Source organism: Bos taurus, chromosome 6 (genome assembly GCF_002263795.3).
Source record: "Bos taurus isolate L1 Dominette 01449 registration number 42190680 breed Hereford chromosome 6, ARS-UCD2.0, whole genome shotgun sequence".
In the NCBI taxonomy this organism is placed as follows: Eukaryota; Metazoa; Chordata; class Mammalia; order Artiodactyla; family Bovidae; genus Bos; species Bos taurus.
In genome coordinates, this window is record NC_037333.1 from 1,739,995 (window position 1) to 1,762,506 (window position 22,512).

Sequence of the window (22,512 nt, forward strand, 5' to 3'; positions counted from 1 at the left end):
ATATGAGGGGACATATTACTTTTAGTGGTTTGATCTTAAGAAGCACATCATACACAGTGTCTCAGAGGAAAAAATGTACCAGATGTAAATCTGAACAAAACTCTGACCTCATCTGACTTCACCTATGTAAGGCTCTGGAATACCACAAGTGTTTTTTTTTTTTTTTTTTTTTTTAAGATTACTGGCCAGATGGAGATCTCACCTTTATAAAGTCAGTCTCTAACTATAAATAGGTTTGACTCACATATAATCACTCTAAACTTGAACTCCTTTTGCTTCGGTTCCTATAACAGAAGTGTTTTTCTTTTATCTCTCTCCTTTCCATTCTTCTTCTTTATTCCTGCTGCAGAAAACACTGAACCTTTGCAAGATGGCCTGTGGGAATTTACTACACTCAATGCAACTCCTGGCTAATATTTCCTCTCCCTACTTATTTAGCAAAACAGATCACTTGCCAAATTTGAATCCTACCTTCAGCTGAACCCCTTGTCCACTAATGACCTTAGCCCACCTCCCCACCCAATATATCACTGGAGATGCTTTTGGTTCCAAAGGTAGACCACAAAGTGATACAGTTAAGTCATGCTAACACCTCCCTCCCCGTCCTCCAAACGGGGTTCATGAACAGAAAAGTCAAAGACTACATCTGGCTCCAAATCTGATAGAATGTAGGTCCAGACATTTCCTCTCTAATTCTAATTTGACCTTTCAATATGTCTTTCCATTTTTAAGTTCATATCCCACCAGCCTGTTGATTTAAGTGGTAAAACATTGTCTCCCACTTGGGCTCTGGCAGAAAACTACCAAAAAAGCAACCGACTCACCCCCACTTCAATCACATGGCACTTTCTCAGACAAGTACTGAGGCCAGGAGGTGTGAGTGCAATGCTCTGACTGGCCAGGGCTGGATCATGCCCTGAATGTACCACTGTGGTACATTCAAACAACCCTATCAACATCATATAGAAAAGACGCTTTTGTAAGGGAGGAGAAAAAACAATATGTTGTAAATGAGAGAGAAGAAGATGTACTTGGAAATCAGAAGCAACAGCCACTCATTGGCTCTCGAATATCCCCACACACATTTTCTGAATGTGACTATTTTAAACGTCCTATTCATATAAACAAACAAGTCTTATAAAATCCAAGTCAAAGTTCCCTACTTCCTAAAGGAAATTACTTTATCCTTCACCTTTAAATTGAGGACCACTGAATCATAAGCCTTCCTATTTTTATGAGCTGCAGAGTGTCTCTTCATGAACAGTTCTTGTAAGCATGTAATAGTTTCCTTTTATGGTTAGAAATTAAGTCTGGAAAAGGCTAAATACTTTCACAAGGGAATTATAGAGAATTAATAGAAGATTTAGAATTCCTAGCCCAGCTTCTCTAACTCCATTATCTGATCAGTTAACTTTTTCGGTATTCTGATCATACTGGGAATTATATTCAATTCTACTTCCTGAGAGTCATAATTCAGTAGAGTACAATGTGCAGAACCTCAATACTATCTTTTCCTGAACCAAACTGGGGTCTAAGAATAAAATATGCTTACATAAACAAATGACTAATTCCTGAATAAAATGTATGGTCTCTATGCTGATCCCAGTCTCTTGGTTTTTCAATGCTTATCACAGTGGTATTAGAAATTATTTTCAAAAGAATCAATTGATGGGACCTTCCTGATAGTCCAGTGGTTAAGACTTCATTCTTCCACTGCAGGGGCTGCGGGTTCAATCCTTGTTCAGTGAACTAAGATTCCATATCCTGTGCTGCTGCTGCTGCTAAGTCACTTCAGTCGTGTCCGACTCTGTGTGACCCCATAGACGGCAGCCCACCAGGCTCCCCCATCCCTGGGATTCTCCAGGCAAGAACACTGGAGTGGGTTGCCATTTCCTTCTCCAATGCATGAAAGTGAAAAAGTGAAAGTGAAGTCGCTCAGTCGTGTCCGACTGTTAGCAACCCCATGGACTGCAGCCTACCAAGCTCCTCCAAATACAAAAAATAATGATTGATAATAGTCTATATGATTTTTCCACAATAAGCATGTGATATATTTCAAGAGAAGTTCTGAAGCAAATCCAAAAGCACCCAAAATAGTCACAAGGGAACTTAAGTAATACAATACAGACGTCTGAGAGAAAAATACATGTCGTTATGTGCTGTGTTGTTAATTTTAGGATATAGCCTGTCATTAAAAAAAAAAAAAAAACAGGAACAGGTGAGCGGTCCATCATTAGCCAAAGAAAATATCTTTTTGTGGCATTTATATTCTCATTAAATTCCATCTGCAAGGCTGCCATCTGAAAAGCCCATTCATCTTCAGGAAGAGCCACAACCTTATCACCATAGAGATTGGCCTGCAAATTAGACTTAATCTATTGAGGGATACTTGGGAGAAGACAATGTTTTGACCCAGATGCAGACCATCAAGAAATGCTCTGACCTGCATTACAAAGATTGAAAATCTATGCATTTTCCCTTTAAATATCAATTGCAAGTGATTTTCTCTGCAAAGCGATTGAATTAAAAAGTCAGAGAGTGAACAAAAAGGTTTCATAAAGAGAGTACAGAGGCAGTGCACCTTGAGGGTAGAAAAATTGTCACAAATTGTTCCCTACTCTCAAAATGACTATTTTATCAATGTGCTTGTAAAGGATCTATACTTTCATTTCTTTTTCAGATATTCTAAATTCTGTGATCAAGTCTAACTTCTCTAGGGCAGTAATGATAGCAAATTGCCTTCATAGTATCTCCACATTTTGCCTTGTTTCTAAAGTGTTAACTCTTTTTCACAGAAAATAATTTGCATATATTCTGTATATGAAATGATGTCCTAAGTGATTGCAATACAGAGACATATGAGAGCCATTTCGGCCCTGGTGGATGAATAGTCTAGTGAAGAGGAAGGCATAAGGACAGTCAAGCATCACAAAAGGCAAAATGCAATAAATATTCAAATGAAAGTAGAAGCTTAACACTAACTGGGACATCTGAGCATTTTCTTGGATACACATTTTTTAAATTTTCTTCTTTCAGCATCTGTTAGGTTGGCAAATTGCAACTATATAAACAGCAACTACAAAAACTGAACAAGATAGAAAAGGGAGGGATGGATGCTGGTAAGTAGCAGATTTGGATTTGAACACCTGTTGTTCAGTCACTAATTCATGTCCAGCTCTTTGGGACCCCATGGACTGCAGCACACCAGGCAACACTGCAGGAGTCCTTCACTATCTCTTGAAGTTTGCTCAGGAGAGTTGGTGATGGTCTCTCACCATCTCATTCTCTGCAACCCTCTCCTCCTTATGTAGGAGGATATAAATAAATTGCTCATTTTCTTTTTCCTTCCCCTTCCCATGCCCTTTCAAATCTATATGTCCTTCTTGCTAGAAATATAGCCAAAGGCTTCCCTCTTTCCAGGGAGTGCTTAGCAGTGTCTCCAAGGTAGTTCTTGACCTGCATTCTCACCACATCGCTGCACCACTGTGACCACCCACTGACCCTGGTAGCCCTTTAGATTGAGTGCAAACTCTCTCTCTTTGACAATCCATCACAGGCTGCTATAAATGACCTCACCATCTGGTCTCCTTTTTCCTTCTTTTCTCTTATAATCAACTTACATGAATTTGCTCACTGTTTTCTCATTGGAAACATTCTGCTTCACGCAAAATTAAACACTTTGTCTAATATCCATCTTAAGCCTGCCGTACTTGCTATTTTCTTAAAATCAGTGAATCAAGTCTTTTAATCTGTCCCTGAAATTTACATCTGCTCTATAAAGCCCTTGCTGAACTGAGAGTTGTCCACAAATTCCTCTTAAAATCTTCCTGAGCTGAATTTGAGATTATCAGGGCCCAGTCACATAATGCATGTTCTCCTTTGATGTATAAAATGTTAATAATTCATATATTTATGCTGCAGTATTGGAGTGACTACTACTTGATGGGCTTTGTTCTAAGCATAAGGGACATAACACTGAACAAAACAAAGCTCTATTCTCATGCAGAGAGAAAGGAGAGACAGACAACAAGCCTGTAAGCAAATATATAAATAAGTACTGTGATGAAATATAAAGCAAAGTAAGGGGAGAATGATTAAAGGTCTGTCTGGCAAGGTGACATTTGAGTGGAAACATGAAAGAAGTAAAGAAGTAAAGCATGCTAATATTTGTGGGAGGAGAATCTGGAAAGAAAGAACAGCAATGTAAAGACTGAACGCAAGAGCTTGCTTGAGTGTGGCTGGAGAAGAATTGGGAAAAGTTAGTGGTGGGAATGCAGCAACAGCTAACTCAGGACCTACCTGGTAGGAAATAGTAATGGTTTGGGATGTCACTGAGAGAGAGGAGAATCCATCTGAGACTTTGCAACAAAAAATAACATGGCATGATTTTAGGGGGAAAAAATCAAACTGAAGTTGACACACAAATTCCAAATCTCTTACTAGATTATGCTGAGATAGCCCAGCATTTTTCAGGCTCACATTCCTCCTTTAAAAATGAGGGAATTATAACTGCCATGTCAAGTTGAGAAAATTAAATGAGGACTTACCAGAATGGCTAACATGCGATGAACACTTTATTGAAAGTACTAAACCTTATTGTATGTGCATTTGTCAATATTAGCTTTATCTCTCTCCATAATAATGTTTTTTCTTGGGACCACATCTAAATAACTGTGGACTCTTCGGCTAGATGCCAAAGATACCCACTTCTTTATGCTTTATGTATGCAATCTTTTGTCATCTCAAGCAAAATCCTCTAAGTATTTGGATTTAAGAGAAAGTTGAAAAACCAAGTATAGTTCTGACTTGTTGTGAATAGTGACTTGACCTATTTTATATGGTTTTAGTGGCACCATTCATGTCTTTACTTTTTATTGTAAATGTATTCATAAACATATCTTAAGGGAAACAGACATGAAGAATCTTTGTCTTACGCTCACTGATTAATTCTCAAATAGAGTTTACTTAAAAACATTATGTAAAATGTCAATCCTTTGAAGAGCATTTTGGTGGAAGTTTGAAGCCAGGAGGAAAAAGCATAATAAATTTGAATTCTTTAATCCTACCTAAATTTTTTCACTGAAACTCAAACATGGTTTTTTAATTATACTGTGAGACTACATGTAAATAATGGGGACTTGTTTAACATTTTCTAAAACTGTGATTCAGGAACTTCCCTGGTGGTCCAGTGGTTAAGACTGCTTCAAATGCTGGGTATGTGGGTTCAACCCCTGGTCTGGATGGTAACTAAGATCCCACATGCTGCATCATGTGGTTCCAAGATAAAGAAGCAAAATAAAGCCACAAAAATCAGGCACCAGGGAGCAAGGTATGTGGGACCAGAGAAGCTCCAAGGTTAAGAGCCTGTGAGGCATATGTCAAATGGGGTGTCACCTGCTGCTTGAGTCAGGCTTTTTCATCACCATCTTAGCTGTAATGAAGAGGAAGAGAAGACAAAGTCATTTCCCTCTGCTCTATGTGGTTTAACATCCCTACCATGAATTTGTCAAGAGAATCTTCACTCTTAGCCCAGGCAGCCGTAGCAGTGGCCCCAGAACCTCAAGGAACAGGGTGAAGTGGTGACATTCTGTGGCTTTTAAAAGTCTGAAAAAATTAATTCAGTGCTATCATACCTCTTTTTAAAATCCTGAAGCTCACAGGACATGAGGTCCTCCTTACTTCACATTTAGTTAACAGTAAAGAGGAAAACAGTTTTAGCAGATTTCTCCTCCGAGTATTGCCTGGCTTGGTGGCACCTGAGAAGGCTGCTTTCTAGGCTGTCCTGTGAAGAGCGGCTGCAATTTCCTCCTCTCCTCAGTATATCAGCCCACATCCAACCCACCAGGACTCTGTCTTTGGGCAGAACACCCTGCTCCTCTGAGGTACATCCTACATTCTGCTGGAATCTCTGCTCTCTCCAGCAACATTTCTTTTTTTTTTTTTCTCTTAAAGTAATCCACCATTGCCTGTAGCAGCAATCTTAAAACTTTCAGTTGCCTTAAAGCTTTGAAATTGAAACATCCCCCTTTAATTTTAGCAAATTAAACACTAACTTGATGAGTAGAAGAGAAGTCTGCAGACATTCTGCACAGCACAGTCAGGTTTTATAAGTTTGCCATCTCACCTTCTCTTTTCAGATACCACAGAGGCTGCCCCTCCACGTGGGGTCTCATCGCTGCAAAGACTCTGCGACAGGCAGAGGTCTCACATGTCTCCCAAGATTCCCTGTCCCCCACATAATCCCCAAGGATGTGACTATGTAGGTTTTACTTGTATGATAGGTTTATTTTATGGGATTGTTTACTTTAGGAAAGGGAGTTTGTCTGAGTGCCTAACATCTAATCACATGAGAAAAGCAGAGATTTTTCTCTGACTCCTGGGAGAAAGGAAAATGAAAGATTTAAATCATGAGAAGGGTTCAGTGAGCTATTGCTGACTTGAGGATGAAGGGGCCCACTGGCAAGAATGTAAGCGGTCTCTAGAAGCTGAGAGCAGCCCTCTTCTGACAGCCTTCAGGAAACTGGATCCTCAGTCCCACAACCATGAGGACTTGAACTTTGCCAACAAGAAGAATGAGCTTGGGAATGGGCTTTTCTCTGGAGCCTCTAAACAAACCAGGCTGGCACCTGATTTCAGCTTTGTGGTACTCCAGCCAGAAAACTCAGTCACAGCTCAAGAACTGTCAGAAAATAATGGGTATTTTAAAATACTAAGTTTGTGGCAATGTGTCACACAGAAATAGAAAATGAATATATTCTACATCTATTCTTATCTCTTTTTTAGGAATCTTTTCATTAAATTGTTTCCAGTCTTCAACTTCTTGCTGTGTAATATGGACTGTCATCACCATCATAGCCACCACCATCACCTCTAATAGTAAATGAATATGCTAGATGGTATATCTAAGTGCTACACACAGAGTATTATAGTTAAAGTTTCATAAAAAGCCAGGGATCTTATGAAAATGCAGATTATGGATCTGTGGGTCTGGGTTGGAGTTCAAGATTTAAACCAGTTCCCAAGGGATCTTTCAAAGCTCTGTTTATGCATGTAAGTCAAAAAATTCAAGTACAACTTTTAGCTGCATGAAATGGCAATTCTTGTTAGGCCATCATTCTTATAAGTTATGTCAGTGACACTTATAAGTCAGTGACACTGACTTTGCTTTGATTTAAGTAACTGCATACTCAGTTTGGTATTTCTCAGAATATAACCTGAGGGAGGGGAATGGAGTGTGACCTGAGGAAAATAACCAGTTACTGATTCCTAAATTCCATCTCTACACTTGAAATCAGAGCTGCTTTTTGCACAGTAGTGTATACAATAGATACACTATTCCCAATTCATCCTCTGCTTTGCAAATAGGTTCATCTGAACCATTTTTCTAGATTCCTTATATATATGCTAATACATATATTTTTCTCATTCTGACTTACTTCACCCTGCATGATAGTTTCTAGGTCCATTCATGTCTCTGAAAATGGCACAATTTTGTTCTTTCTTATGGCTGAGTAATATTCCATTGTATATATGCACCACATCTTGTTAGACTTTGCTAAATGCCCTTGGGAAGCAAAATCCCCTTGGCTCTTAAGTTGGAAGATTGTTGATTTAGGTTTTGTCTAGAAAAGATGTAACTGAAAGTGCATTTAACACAGGGTTCAGTAACTTTTTTCCTATAAAAATAAAATAAATGTATATCCATAAAATTATGCTATGAAAGTTATAACGTGGTTTAGTGTGTTTCATTAAAATTATCTAGACACTTTATTTCTAAGTGAACTTTTTTCTAAGTTTAATTCAGTTTGAACTTTGCATTAATTGACATTTTTCTTTGTGAGGTCCTGGTGAATACTCATATCTTTATAAGACTTAGAAATTCTTTTGCTTTTCAAAATACTTTAACTGTGTGATAAAAGCTATTAGAAAGAGTGCTTTAAAAAAATTCTGTCTTCAACATTAACTTTTGTAAATGTTTTTGTAAATGATTCCTTTTACTTTTTTGTGTGTATTTATTATTGTGTGCACACTTACATATATACACATGCACACTACAGAATACTATTTGGTCATAAAAAGAATGAAATTTTGCCATTTGCAACAACATGGATGAAGTAGGAGCATATCGTTTTAAGTGAAATAAATCAGACAGTGGAAAACAAATACTGTGTGATATCGTATATGTAGAATCTAAAAAATAAAACAAATGAATGACTATAACAAAACAAAACCAGACTCACAGATTTAGATAATAAACCGGTGTTGCCATTGAGGGGAGGGATGGGGGAGCTATAACATTGGGATAGAGGGTCAAGAGGTACAAATAATTATGCATAAAATAAACCACAAGGATGTAACAATGTAAAGGACAGGAAATATAACAAATATTTTATAGTAACTTTAAATGGAATGTAACCTTTAAAAATTGTGAATCACTATATTGTATAACTGAACCTTATAATATTGTACATCAACTATATATCAATAAAAAGTAGAAAAAAACTCAAGTCTATCACAGCTACAGGAAATTTCTCAAATCCAGAGGCTATTCGAGAAGAAATAGTTTACTGAGCAGAGTTTTAGTCATTCTTGTTAAAGTTGGCCCCAGCACTGCTCATTTATTATTCTCATGTCTGTCACTTAAAGTCTATTTCAAAAAGCAGTGTGGAGGAGTAGAATTAGATATGGTCTAGAGACTGGACAGACATGTGTTTCACTCTAGCTGTGGCACCATTTTGGCAAACAACTACCTCTTTAAATCTTAATTTCCTCAGCAGATGACATGATCCTCTACATAGAAAACCCTAAAGATTCCACCAGAAAATTACTAGAAATAATCAATGACTATAGTAAAGTTGCAGGATATAAAATCAACACACAGAAATCCCTTGCATTCCTATACACTAATAATGAGAAAACAGAAAGAGAAATTAAGGAAACAATTCCATTCACCATTGCAACGAAAAGAATAAAATACTTAGGAATATATCCACCTAAAGAAACTAAAGACCTATATATAGAAAACTATAAAACACTGGTGAAAGAAATCAAAGAGGACACTAATAGATGGAGAAATATACCATGTTCATGGATTGGAAGAATTAATATAGTAAAAATGAGTATACTACCCAAAGCAATTATAGATTCAACACAATCCCTATCAAGCTACCAACAGTATTCTTCACAGAGCTAGAACAAATAGTTTCACAATTTGTATGGAAATACAAAAAACCTCGAATAGCCAAAGCGATCTTGAGAAAGAAGAATGGAACTGGAGGAATCAACCTACCTGACTTCAGGCTCTACTACAAAGCCACAGTTATCAAGACAGTATGGTACTGGCACAAAGACAGAAATATAGATCAATGGAACAAAATAGAGAAAGCCCAGAGATAAATCCACACACATATGGACACCTTATCTTTGACAAAGGAGGCAAGAATATACAATGGATTAAAGACAATCTCTTTAATAAGTGGTGCTGGGAAATCTGGTCAACCACTTGTAAAGGAATGAAACTAGAACACTTTCTAACACCATACTCAAAAATAAACTCAAAATGGATTAAAGATCTAAACGTAAGACCAGAAACTATAAAACTCCTAGAGGAGAATGTAGGCAAAACACTCTCTGACATACATCACAGCAGGATCCTCTATGACCCATCTCCCAGAATATTGGAAATAAAATAAAAAATAAACAAATGGGACCTAATTAACCTTAAAAGCTTCTGCACATCAAAGGAAACTATTAGCAAGGTGAAAAGACAGCCTTCAGAATGGGAGAAAATAATAGCAAATGAAGCAACTGACAAACAACTAATCTCAAAAATATACAAGCAACTCCTACAGCTCAACTCCAGAAAAATAAACGACCCAATCAAAAAATGGGCCAAAGAACTAAATAGACATTTCTCCAAAGAAGACATACAGATGGCTAACAAACACATGAAAAGATGCTCAACATCACTCATTATCAGAGAAATGCAAATCAAAACCACTATGAGGTACCATTTCACACCAGTCAGAATGGCTGTGATCCAAAAGTCTACAAATAATAAATGCTGGAGAGGGTGTGGAGAAAAGGGAACCCTCTTACACTGTTGGTGGGAATGCAAACTAGTACAGCCACTATGGAGAACAGTGTGGAGATTCCTTAAAAAACTGGAAATAGAACTGCCTTATGATCCAGCAATCCCACTGCTGGGCATACACACTGAGGAAACCAGAAGGGAAAGAGACACGTGTACCCCAATGTTCATCGCAGCACTGTTTATAATAGCCAGGACATGGAAGCAACCTAGATGTCCATCAGCAGATGAATGGATAAGAAAGCAGTGGTACATATACACAATGGAGTATTACTCAGCCATTAAAAAGAATGCATTTGAATCAGTTCTAATGAGGTGGATGAAACTGGAGCCTATTATACAGAGTGAAGTAAGCCAGAAGGAAAAACACCAATACAGTATACTAACGCATATATATGGAATTTAGAAAGATGGTAACGATAACCCTGTATACGAGACAGCAAAAGAGACACTGACGTATAGAACAGTCTTATGGACTTTGTGGGAGAGGGAGAGGGTGGGAAGATTTGGGAGAATGGCATTGAAACATGTAAAATATCATGTATGAAACGAGATGCCAGTCCAGGTTCAATGCATGATACTGGATGCTTGGGGCTAGTGCACTGGGACGACCCAGAGGGATGGTATGGGGAGGGAGGAGGGAGGAGGGTTCAGGATGGGGAACACATGTATACCTGTGGTGGATTCATTTTGATATTTGGCAAAATTAATACAATTATGTAAAGTTTAAAAATAAAATAAAATTAATTTAAAAAAATAAATAAACATAAAAAAATAAAAAGAATACATGTGAATCAGTTCTAATGAGGTGGATGAAACTGGAGCCTATTATACAGAGTGAAGTAAGCCAGAAGGAAAAACATAAATACAGTATACTAACGCATATATATGGAATTTAGAAAGATGGTAACAATAACCCGGTGTACGAGACAGCAAAAGAGACACTGATGTATAGAACAGTCTTATGGACTCTGTGGGAGAGGGAGAGGGTGGGAAGATTTGGGAGAATGACATTGAAACATGTAAAATATCATGTAAGAAACGAGTTGCCAGTCCAGGTTTGATGCACGATACTGGATGCTTGGGGCTAGTGCACTGGGATGACCCAGAGGGATGGTATGGGGAGGGAGGAGGGTTCAGGATGGGGAACACATGTATACCTGTGGTGGATTCATTTTGATATTTGGCAAAACTAATACAATTATGTAATGTTTAAAAATAAAATAAATTTTAAAAAATAAATAAATCTTAATTTCCTCATTTAAAAAAGGGGATGAATCAATCTCATAACTTTTTTGTGAAGATAAAATAAAATAAAAATATGTTAAATGATTCAGTTCAGTTCAGTCACTCAGTGGTGTCCGACTCTTTGTGACCCCATGGATTGCATCACCCCAGGCTTCCCTGTCCATCACCCACTCCCAGAGCTTGTTCAAACTCATGTCCATTGAGTTAGTTATGCTATACAACCATCCCATCCTCCATCATCCGCTTCTCCTCCTGCCTTCTATCTTTCCAGTATCCAGGTCTTTTCTAATGAGTCAGCTCTTCACATCAGGCGGCCAAAGTATTGGAGTTTCAGCCTCAACATCAGTCCTTCCAATGAATATTCAGGACTGATTTCCTTTACAATTAACTGGTTTGATCTTCTTGCAGTCCAAGGGACTTGCAAGATGATTAACACAGGACAGGGCCCATGGAAAGTATTAAATTATTAATAAATAATAATATTAATTAATGATGCAATACTATAGTTTTACTTATCCTGATCTACTGCTTGTCTGGCTTTGCTGTCCTTCATCTTATGTGTAGATAAATAGGCATAGCTAGATCAGAAATTTGTCCATATTAATTCTTAACTATATATTTTATATGTACTTTTTATATAATAAACATTTATTTATAGTTATAAGCTATACACATCACTTGTTAAAATATCCTGGCTTGATTTTGAAAAGCACAACAGAAAAATCATCTCTACAATGGCCTTTTGCTAACAGAGGAAAAACAAGACTTACTGTCAGCTGGACTTTTCACATAGTATGCAGTTTAAGGTATATATTCACACTAAATATTTTCAAGATTATTGGAGACACCAAGATGTCCAGATACTTAAGGTACACAGATTCAATGTCAGTTAAAGAGCTAATGACTTAATGAAAGAGAAAGTATAGGAAATTTCATCCTATGTCTATAGGCAGGAAAATTATTGGCTTTAAGTCTTCACTTTGCTATTTGTCGGTCAAAACTTGAATCAAAGAAACAAGACTCGATTTGGTTTTGTAGAATTTTCAAAAACTCATTTCAGTTCAGTTCAGTCACTCAGTTCTATCCGACTCTTTCTGACACTGTGAACCACAGCATGCCAGGCCTCCCTGTCCATCACCAACTCCCTGAGTCTACCCAAACCCATGTCCATTGAGTCTGTGATGCCATCCAGCCATCTCATCCTCTGTCGTCCCCTTCTCCTCCTGCCCTCAATCTTTCCCAGCATCAGGATCTTTTCAAATGAGTCAGCTCTTCCCATCAGGTGGCCAAAGTACTGGAGTTTCCCCTTTAGCATCAGTCCTTTCAAAGAACACCCAAGACTGATCTCCTTTAGGATGGACTGGTTGAATCTCCTTGCAGTCCAAGGGACTCTCAAGAGTCTTCTCCAACACCACAGTTCAAAAGCATCAGTTCTTCGGCACTCAGCTTTCTTCACAGCCCAACTCACACCCATACATAGCTTTGACTAGATGGACCTTTGTTGACAAAGTAATGATTTGGCTTTTTAATATGCTGTCTAGGCTGGTCATAACTTTCCTTCCAAGGAGTAAGTGTCTTTTAATTTCATGGCTGCAATCACCATCTGCAGTAATTTTGGAGCCCAGAAAACTAAAGTCAGCCACTGTTTCCCCATCTATTTGCCATGAAGTGATGGGACCAAATGCCATGATCTTAGTTTTCTGAATGTTGAGCTTTAAGCCAACTCTCCTCTTTCACTTTTTCACTCTCCTCTTTCACTTTCATCAAGAGGCTCTTTAGTTCTTCACTTTCTGCCATAAGGGTGGTGTCATCTGCATATCTGAAGTTATTGATATTTCTCCCGGCAATCTTGATTCCTGCTTGTGCTTCATCCAGCCCAGCGTTTCTCATGATGTACTCTGCATAGAAGTTAAATAAGCAGGGTGACAATATACAGCCTTGACATACTCCTTTTCCTATTTGGAACCAGTCCGTTGTTCCATGTCCAGTTCTAACTGTTGCTTCCTGACCTGCATACAGGTTTCTCAAGAGGTCAGATGGTCCTATATTCCCATCTATTTCAGAATTTCCCACAGTTTATTGTGATCCACACAGTCAAAGCTTTGGCATAGTCAATAAAACAGAAATAGATGGTTTTATGGAATTCTGTTGCTTTTTCCATGATCCAGTGGATGTTGGCAATTTGATCTCTGATTCCTCTGCCTTTTCTAAAACCAGCTTGAACATCTGAAAGTTTATAGTTCAGGAAACTCACTCTTAAAGTGCAAAATGTTATGCGGAGTAGTTCCATAATAAACATCATCCTGAAGATGACTCACTCTTTGACATTTATTCAGGCTGTTGCAAAACAATAATTACCTATGTACTACTGAAGAAAAAGGAAATGAACTCATTGTAGCATTGCATTAATACAACATTTCAAATGTTTTCTCGATATTTTAGATTTAGTGCAACATGGCAGCACTTTTCCTGTTTTGTTTATGCCTCAAAATTAGAGTTGGAGAAGGCAATGGCACCCCACTCCAGTACTCTTGCCTAGAGGATCCCATGGACAGAGGAGCCTGGTGGGCTGCAGTCCATGGGTTCACTAAGAATCAGACATGACTGAGCGACTTCACTTTCACTTTTCACTTTCATGCATTGGAAAAGGAAATGACAACCCACTCCAGTGTTCTTGCCTGGAGAATCCTATGGACGGGAGAGCCTGGTGGACTGCCCTCTATGGGGTCGCACAGAGTCGGACATGACTAAAGTGACTTAGCAGCAGCAGCAGCAGCAAAATTAGAGTATAACTACCTATCCTTCTAACTAGTTTGAATCATATTTATGACATGTTCTTAATTTTGTAATGTAGCCAGTTCAAGGTGTCTCTGAGTAATGAACTAAAGTTGTGTTCATATCATTCTTTTTAACATGAGGTATATAAACAATTTATAGTGATAATTATGACTTTTTTGTTCTAGTTTCTGCCTTTTACAAATTTCAGACTGCATTATAAATGATACAAAAATTATAAGATATTTAAAGTGTATATCATGATGATTTATGTTGTGAAAAGCTTCCTGTTGGGTTAACTAACGTATCTATCACCTCACATGTTTTACTTATTTATTTATTGCTGGGAACATTTACTTTCTCCTGTCTTAGCAAATTTTGATTATACTAGACAGTGTTCTCAACTAGTCATCACATCAGATTTTCAGACTTATTCACTGATGGTTGAAAGTTTGTACCCTTTTGCCACCTCTATGTGCAGCTCTTGGTCACTTAGTCTTGTCCAACTCTGTGCAACCCTTTGGACTGTAGCCCAGCAGGCTCCTCTGTCCATGGGATTTTTCAGGCAAGAATACTGGAGTGGGTTGCCATTTTCCTCTCCAGGGGAATCTTCCTGACCCAGGGATCAAACCTATGTCTCCTCTGTCTCCTGCATTATGGGCAGATTCTTTACTTTTTAATCTGAGAATACATGGCAGTTTAAACAGTTTTAAAATGTTTCCTAATATTCATTCATGTGTTAGTCACTCAGTCATAGTTGTGTCCAACTCTTTGTGACCCCAATGGACTGCAGTTCACCAGGCTCCTCTGTCCATGGAATTTTTCAGTCAAGAATATTGGAGTGGGTTGCCATTTCCTTCTCCATGGGATCTTCCCAACACTGGGATCACACCATATCTCCTGCCCTAGCAGTTGGGCTCTTTACTGCTGAATTACCAGGGAAGTCCACTTGTTCACTCCTCTACCCTAGAACAGGTTTATTGTAGACTTACAGAAGTCTTTCAAGACAGAAAGTTCTTGTGAGTATGTAACAATAACATACTAAGAAAGTCCAGAACACTTGAATCAATGCACTGCTGCTGCTGCTAAGTCACTTCAGTTGTGTCCGACTCTGTGTGACCCCATAGATGGCAGCCCACCAGGCTCCCCCATCCCTGGGATTCTCCAGGCAAGAACACTGGAGTGGGTTGCCTTTTCCTTCTCCAATGCATGAAAGTGAAAAGTGAAAGTGAAGTCACTCAGTTGTGTCCGACCCTCAGCGACCCCATGGACTGCAGCCTTCCAGGCACTAAGTCACCCATTTACACCAAAAGAAAAGATCGGTTTCTGGACACTGCCTTCCTGAGAAAGTTGATCAGGAAACAACAACAAAAAAAAAATGAGGTAGGCAAGATACTGCTACAAGTAAAAGAATTTCTAGACTCATTAAATTGTTTTAAATGAGCTTTAACCATGAGAAAAAAGGAGAAGTCAACAGTCCCAATTAAAAAAACAAAAATTTTAAATTAAAAAAGTAACTTACATTTTGAACTTAGGGGAAAAAACTGAAACAAATATCTGGGGGTCGAGGCATAAGTAATCACTTCATGCTTAAGTATTTCAAATTGTGATGCTATTGAGTGAAATTGTGTTTGATTTGTTTATATGCAATTTTATTGGACTTTGTGAAACTGTTTGGGATGTTTATATGGTCTTAAAATAAATCTGTTCTTATCTGTTTATATGTCTGAAATCACCCATCCTAATTACATACAAACTTATTTACTGGAGGAACAATAAGGTTATGTTTTGTCCCACAAGATCTGTTCCTATTTAACAATGAGTGAAAATCTTGGACTGTCTTAACTCAGTACTGTAGACCAGCTCTCTGTGTAACATCTGTCATAGGTGCCCAGCGTGGTCAGCCATTCCCATCATAATCACTGTAACCATGGTAGCCACTGTTCCTCCTTTCGTGGATACTGGATTTCTTTCTCCTTGTTGAGTCCTAGTGGAATCTAGCCCTGAAAGACCGGCCCAGAAACCTGTGCTGCTACTTATTGTCCTCATTCTCTGATTTGACTGTTCCCTGGGCATGTGTTGGAGGCTGTGATTCTTTTCTGATAGCTCCAAATGGAAAATCCCAAAAGCCAAATCTTTGCCATCTGAGTCTCTGGAATGCTATGATGCAATGCAAATTTCCCCCAACCTTTTTTGTCTTTCAACACTGCAGTCCCCTTTCTAAGTGCTGGATGTCTAGATATTCTAGATATTCTGGATTTTGAGTGTTTAGATCTGCCCATGTTTTACAGTGGATAGCAGTATGTTTCCTACTTGATTCTCCAATTAAGAACCAATATTCTACTTCCGGTGGTGAGAGGAGGGTCTCTGAATGCTTTATTCACCTTAAGTGGAGTATAGTTTCTTTACAATGCTGTGTTGGTTTCTGTTGTACAACAAAGTGAATCAGCTGTGCGTATACATATGTCCCCTTTCTCTTGGATTTCTGTCCCACTGCCCCATCCCACCCCAGCCCCAAGCTGAGCTCCCTGTGCTGTACAGCAGCTTCCCTCTAGCTCTGTATTTCACACATGGTAGTGTACATCTGTCAGTGTCACTCTCTCAATGTGTCCCACTCTTCCCTTCCCCTCCTGTGGCCACAAGTCCATTCTCTTTGTCTATGTCCCTAGTACTGCTCTGCAAATAGGTCTTCTGTAACATTTTTCTAGGTTCCATATATGTGTTAGTATATGATATTTGTTTTTCTCTTTCTGACTTACTTTACTCTGTATGACAGACTCTAGGTTCATCCACATCACTACAAATGATCCAATTTCATCCCTTTTATTGGCTAAGTATTTTCATTGATTATTAAAAAAAAAAAAAAAAGCTGAGCACTGAAGAATTGATGCTTTTGAACTGTGGTGCTGGAGAAGACTCTTGAGAGTCCCTTGGACTGCAAAGGAGATCAAATCAGTCAATCCTAAAGGAAATAAGTCCTAAATATTCACTGGAAAGACTGATGCTGAAGCTGAAACTCCAATACTTTGGCCACATTATGTGAAGAACTGATTCATTAGAAAAGACCCTGATGCTGGGAAGGATTGAAGGCAGGAGCAGCAGGGGATGACAGAGGAGGAGATGGTTGGATGGCATCACCACTCAATGAACATGACTTTGAGCAAGCTTCGGTAGTTGGTGAAAGGGAAGCCTGGCTTGCTGAAGTCCATGAAGTTACAAAGAGTTGACACGACTCAACGACTGAACTGGAAATAAATAAATAAATAAATAAATAAATTCTGTCTAGATTGTCTCTCCTTTCCAATGCAAACGAGTGGAATTTCTAAGAAGGAAACTTAAAATCAGATAGATCTCCAGCACTAACAGGTGCACTAACTCCAGCACTCACAACTACTCCCTGGGTGAGACATTTAACTTTTAAACATCTCAAGCTTCCCTATCTGAAAGCACACAGCAGCTTGTAATCTGAAGATGTTTCATGAAAGTAAATGAGTTAGTGAAAAATTGTATATCATCATACTTGGCATATAGCAATTATTATTTTTTCAACTAATGATAGAAACAATCTACATATTGACTGGAAATACATGGCAGAGAAATCCCAAGGAAGAGGTGTTTTTTTGTTTGTTTTTTGGTTTTTTTGTTTTGTTTTGTTTTGAACATATAAATAAGAACTGCAAAGTTTCTATAGTAGATACAAAAAGATTAAGAAAACTCTGATATTTCATAAACCTATAGCTTGGAACAGAAGGCAATGGCACCCCACTCCAGTACTCTTGCCTGGAAAATTCTGTGGATGGAGGAGCCTGGTGGGCTGCAGTCCATGGGATCGCTAAGAGTCGGACACAACTGAGTGACTTCACTTTCACTTTTCACTTTCATGCATTGGAGAAGGAAATGGCAATCCACTCCAGTGTTCTTGCCTGGAGAACCCCAGGGACAGGGGAGCCTGGTGGGCTGCCATCTATGGGGTCACACAGAGTCGGACACAACTGAAGTGACTTAGCAGCAGCAGCAGTGCATTGATTCAAGTGTTCTGGACTTTCTTAGTATGTTATTGTTACATACTCACAAGAACTTTCTGTCTTGAAAGACTTCTGTAAGTCTATGGGGTTGCAAAGAGTCGGACACGACTGAAGCGACTTAGCAACAGCAGCAGCAGCATAGCTTGGAAATAGATTGTATAAAATCAAAGGATTTCTTTTTTGGTATCAAAAGATAACTAATCCATTTAGCCTGAAAAATGTAAAAATACTTTTCTTTTTGAGGGTATTTCCTATTAGTAGGTACGTAACGTTTGTCATGGGCTTCCTTTGGCGGCTCAGTGGTAAAGAATCTGCCTGCCAATGCAGGAGACGTGATTTTTATCCCTGATTCAGGAAGATCCTCCAGAGAAGGAAATGGCAATTCACTCCAGTGTTCTTTTCTGGGAAACCCTATGGACAGAAGAGCCTGGAAGGCTACATTCCATGGGGTAGGAAAAGAGTCAGACACGATTTAGTGACTGAACAACAAGACCCGAAATTAGATTGCACGTTCAAATAAAGATATTTCTTAAGAAGCTATGATAAGCCATTTATATTTTACTTTTAATACTATGTGTTAAGTTTCAAACCTTTAGAAGTGTAGATAAAGCATGAATAATGGGGTGAGAAGAACTGAGACAGATAACATTCTCTTCTCCAATTTATGTAAGCTTCCTAAGACTTCCGAATCTTATTTTCTCAAAAGTTACTCTTTTTTTCCTCTGGATGACATTTTCTGTGTGTATTGTCCCAATAGCTTCTTCAAGTGAGAATAGAAATCTCAAGAGGAATGCCTGGATGATTTATAGGTATCACCACACCTCTGGTTTAAAAATATCACCTTCTTTGATATACCACTTAGGAGTATTTTATTGCTTTCTAACTTGTCAGGAAATTGCTGAAGTTTGACTCTTATTATGATTGCATACTCATGTGAGAACTTATTGATAATCATAAGAAGAAATTCACAACATAAATTAAGCAAAAAGCAATCTTAAACCTGTCATTCAGGATTCAGAACACAAAGAAGAAAAACTCTTTTTCTGAAATCTTTTGCAGGGCTTCTTTCTCCAATGACATTGTTCTTATCTCTTTAGTCCTCTGCTTTTCTCTTACCTGGGAGAGAGAAAACAGGCTCCAAGCACACAGTAGTTTTGTAGAAAAGGAGAATCTGTGTGGTGAGTTGTAGCTGTCTTTAATAGCAAGTTCACCAAAAGCCCTAAATTCTGTTCTTAGCTCTGGTGAAGGATTGCTGTGCATGAATACAAGTGATCCTGCACAATCAGCTATCCGCAGCTGTGTCTTATGATAATAATACATTTTTGTCTATTCACAGATTTTATGGGGGTCAATGAGATGATATGTAAAAATGTACAAAATTTGAAAACCCCATACTGATAGAAATATCTCCTCTTAGCCTCTAATCTGAGAAGTAAATTAGACTTTCAAAAACTTTATGTAATACAAGAGAATAAATAAAATTTATAAAATGTTCATATGAGTAATATTATTTTCTTAGTTTTGATTACCCATCTAATTTGCTTCTAATATATCAGTTTAAAATTTTGACTGCAGAGCTGGGAATATCCCGTGAATATGTATTCAGCTATTTTAGAGTACAATGGTTAGTTCCAAATGTTGCTACTTGTACACCATGAAAGTGGTCAAGGCATTGGTTCCATTTCTGAAACAGAAGTGTTTAGTAGATGCTCATCAAAAACAAACAAACAAAAAATCTGCATGCATACTCATACACACACTTATTACAGACTTACTGTTATGAAGGATTTGTAGACACAATTTACAAATAATAATACAGTACGTAACACTTCTATTGTAAATTCCATACAGTTGATTATCATAGAATGTTTTAATTAATTTTGTGATATATTATATCCATAGCCAACCTATGGCTGCAATTGCCAGATGAGTGTTGTTCTGACAAAAATTCTGTGTGATGCTTTTATTTGACAGTAAGAAAAAACTGTTAGAAAGTCATCTATTCATCAATGTTCAGTGATGAATCATTTTTTTAGTAAATTGAATAATAGTCTTCAAATACTGGAAGAATATAACTTCAAGTTTTAAATTTTACTTAAACTATAATGGCTACAGACAAAACACATTTTTAAATTTAATCTCCATCATTAATATTTTCTCTGCAATCTTAAACCTAACAATCAAAGAAACAATAAACCCTAACTGGTAGCATTTGTTGATTTCAATGGTATATTCTCACCATGACTGAGATCAAGCTACCAATGTGACCTCATTAAATATAGAGTTGAGAAAAGTGGCAAAGTAGTAAACACCATTATATAGTATTTCTAATATACAGATATAGTAGATTAATAACCTCAAGAGCTTAGGTAATAATACAACAGCAAAAATGTAAGAATAATGAGTTAAGTGTTTATTTCTGTTTTAATATAACTTATTTGTGACTTTATATAAATTAACTCCTTAATAATGCCTGTGATTAAAATCTAGCCACCATATTCCTGAAGCTTCAACAGTTGGCTCCCACCAACCAGCACAAACCAGATCCAACATGTTGGTCCCAGTTGTGGTTTCATAACAACCTGAAAAATCAAAGTGGGAAATTGTTGAAGCTAATAACACTCATTTCCTGGTTCACTACTATATCTAATCTCCATTGGAGATTAGATCCTTATAATGCTTCTTGGACCTTTTATTGACACAGTTACACAGTCACTGTAGTTATCATAGAGAAGTTGACAGCCTGAGATCACATCATATCAAAGAAGGGTATAGCTTGGCAATATCTTGAATGTCAGTTTGTGAATAATTTCTGCTACAAAGATAAACTTTCTCAAATTTGGCAAGGAAAACATTTCCTCTAAATTTTTAGGTTCTTTTTGCTGGTCTATTAATTAGATTGATGTGAAACAGATTAACAGGAGAAAAATAAATTTAACTACAAGCATACTGGGGTTCCAGAGATTTAAGACCCAAGGGCAAGTTGAGTAGTTGAGGCTAATGAATCCTGAGTTAAGGAGTGGAGTAGGAGCCAGGAACTTCAAAGGGGAGGAGGGCAAATTCACAGGAAGTTGAGATGAGACGTTAGTTAGATATTTGTGTGCCATGCAGATGAAACTTATCTCTTGTAATAGCTCTCTCTCTAAGCCAGGTCCTTTATCTAAATTACTTTAGGTAGTTAAGGGGAAAATAAAAAGTTCTTCCTGAATCTCTTGGGCCTTCATTTTCTTCAGCTCAAAATAATTCACTTGCAGACTGGCAGTTTGGGGTGGCTCATTTTAAACACCTTCAATGGTTCGATGTGAAGCTCTATTACACCCTTCTGTGGACACACGTGCCACTGGTTTTTCTAAAGAATTGGCAAGAGAAACCTTACAGATTGTTCCTATGTGCTCAGACCTCAGTTTTTAGTGCAATAAAATAGGCATTTTAGTCACTGAAAATATTTTAAGGAGCTTCTGCCCATGCCTTCCCTTTAATATATTCTTCTTCCTACATTATTCATTTAATTAAATGTCACTCCTATCCACCAGTTATCAAAGCAAAAAAACTGGATGTAATACTAAGTTCTTCTTTTCCTTTCTATTTACAACTTGTAAATAGCCACTATGTGGTATTGCTTCTTCCTAAACAGCATTATCATCTATTACTATTGTCAATTAAAAAAATATATATATTCACAACCTAAAAGTTGAGCATTATGTTTTATTCGATGGGAATTTGTAGGACTTCAGGATAGGGGCAGACAGCATCTCAGCAAACCCTGAGAAAACTGTTTCAAAGAAGTGAGGGGAGGAGTCAGGATAATAGGAGTTTTTCAAGGAAGGGCAGGTAGTCTGAATGTCAAAATATTATTGCTAATTAAAGAAAATCAGATAACCCAAGCTAAGAAATTTAGCATTTTTCTATGTATGGCAAGAGTCTGGGCTCACTGAAATCATTCCTTTGATATGCACCTCAGCCATCTAGGGCCAGTATTCTGTTTTCACATCCTGAACTTCCTCAGAGCTCACCATGGGAAGGGGCTGCAGTCTGATGGCTGCTAGATGGCAGGTATTCTTTCCTTCCTGAGTTCTCTCACGGCTCACCAGCTCATCATCCATGGTGGCTGCAATTGCTGGTGACTGTAACATCCTTGTTTACTGACATGTCAGAAAATGTTCCATTTCTCACTTCTTAAAGAAAAAGAATGGCAAGAAGACCAACTGGTTGTCTGAGGAGGCTTTACAAATAGCTGAGGAAATGAGAAGTGAAAGGCAAAGGAGGAAGGAAAAGATAAACCCAACTGAATGAAGAATTCCAGAGAATAGCAAGGAGAGATAAGGAGGCCTTCTTAACCAAACAATGAAAAGAAATATAGAAAAATAATAGAAA

At 37.9% G+C, this 22,512-nt stretch overlaps 2 long non-coding RNA genes and 1 pseudogene across 2 annotated transcripts in view; 1 reads left to right on the forward strand and 2 right to left on the reverse strand.

The window, feature by feature from the left end:
- Positions 1-22,512, forward strand: part of LOC132345468 (uncharacterized) — an 890,490-nt gene that overhangs the window by 779,624 nt on the left and 88,354 nt on the right. The window lies entirely within an intron of this gene.
- On the reverse strand, positions 15,718-19,458 carry LOC132342127 (basic immunoglobulin-like variable motif-containing protein; annotated as a pseudogene).
- Positions 20,531-22,419, reverse strand: LOC100335549 (uncharacterized). The gene is made up of 2 exons (XR_009495024.1): positions 22,152-22,419; positions 20,531-20,720 (listed from the first exon to the last, which is right to left on the reverse strand). It is a non-coding gene; the product is annotated as an uncharacterized lncRNA (long non-coding RNA).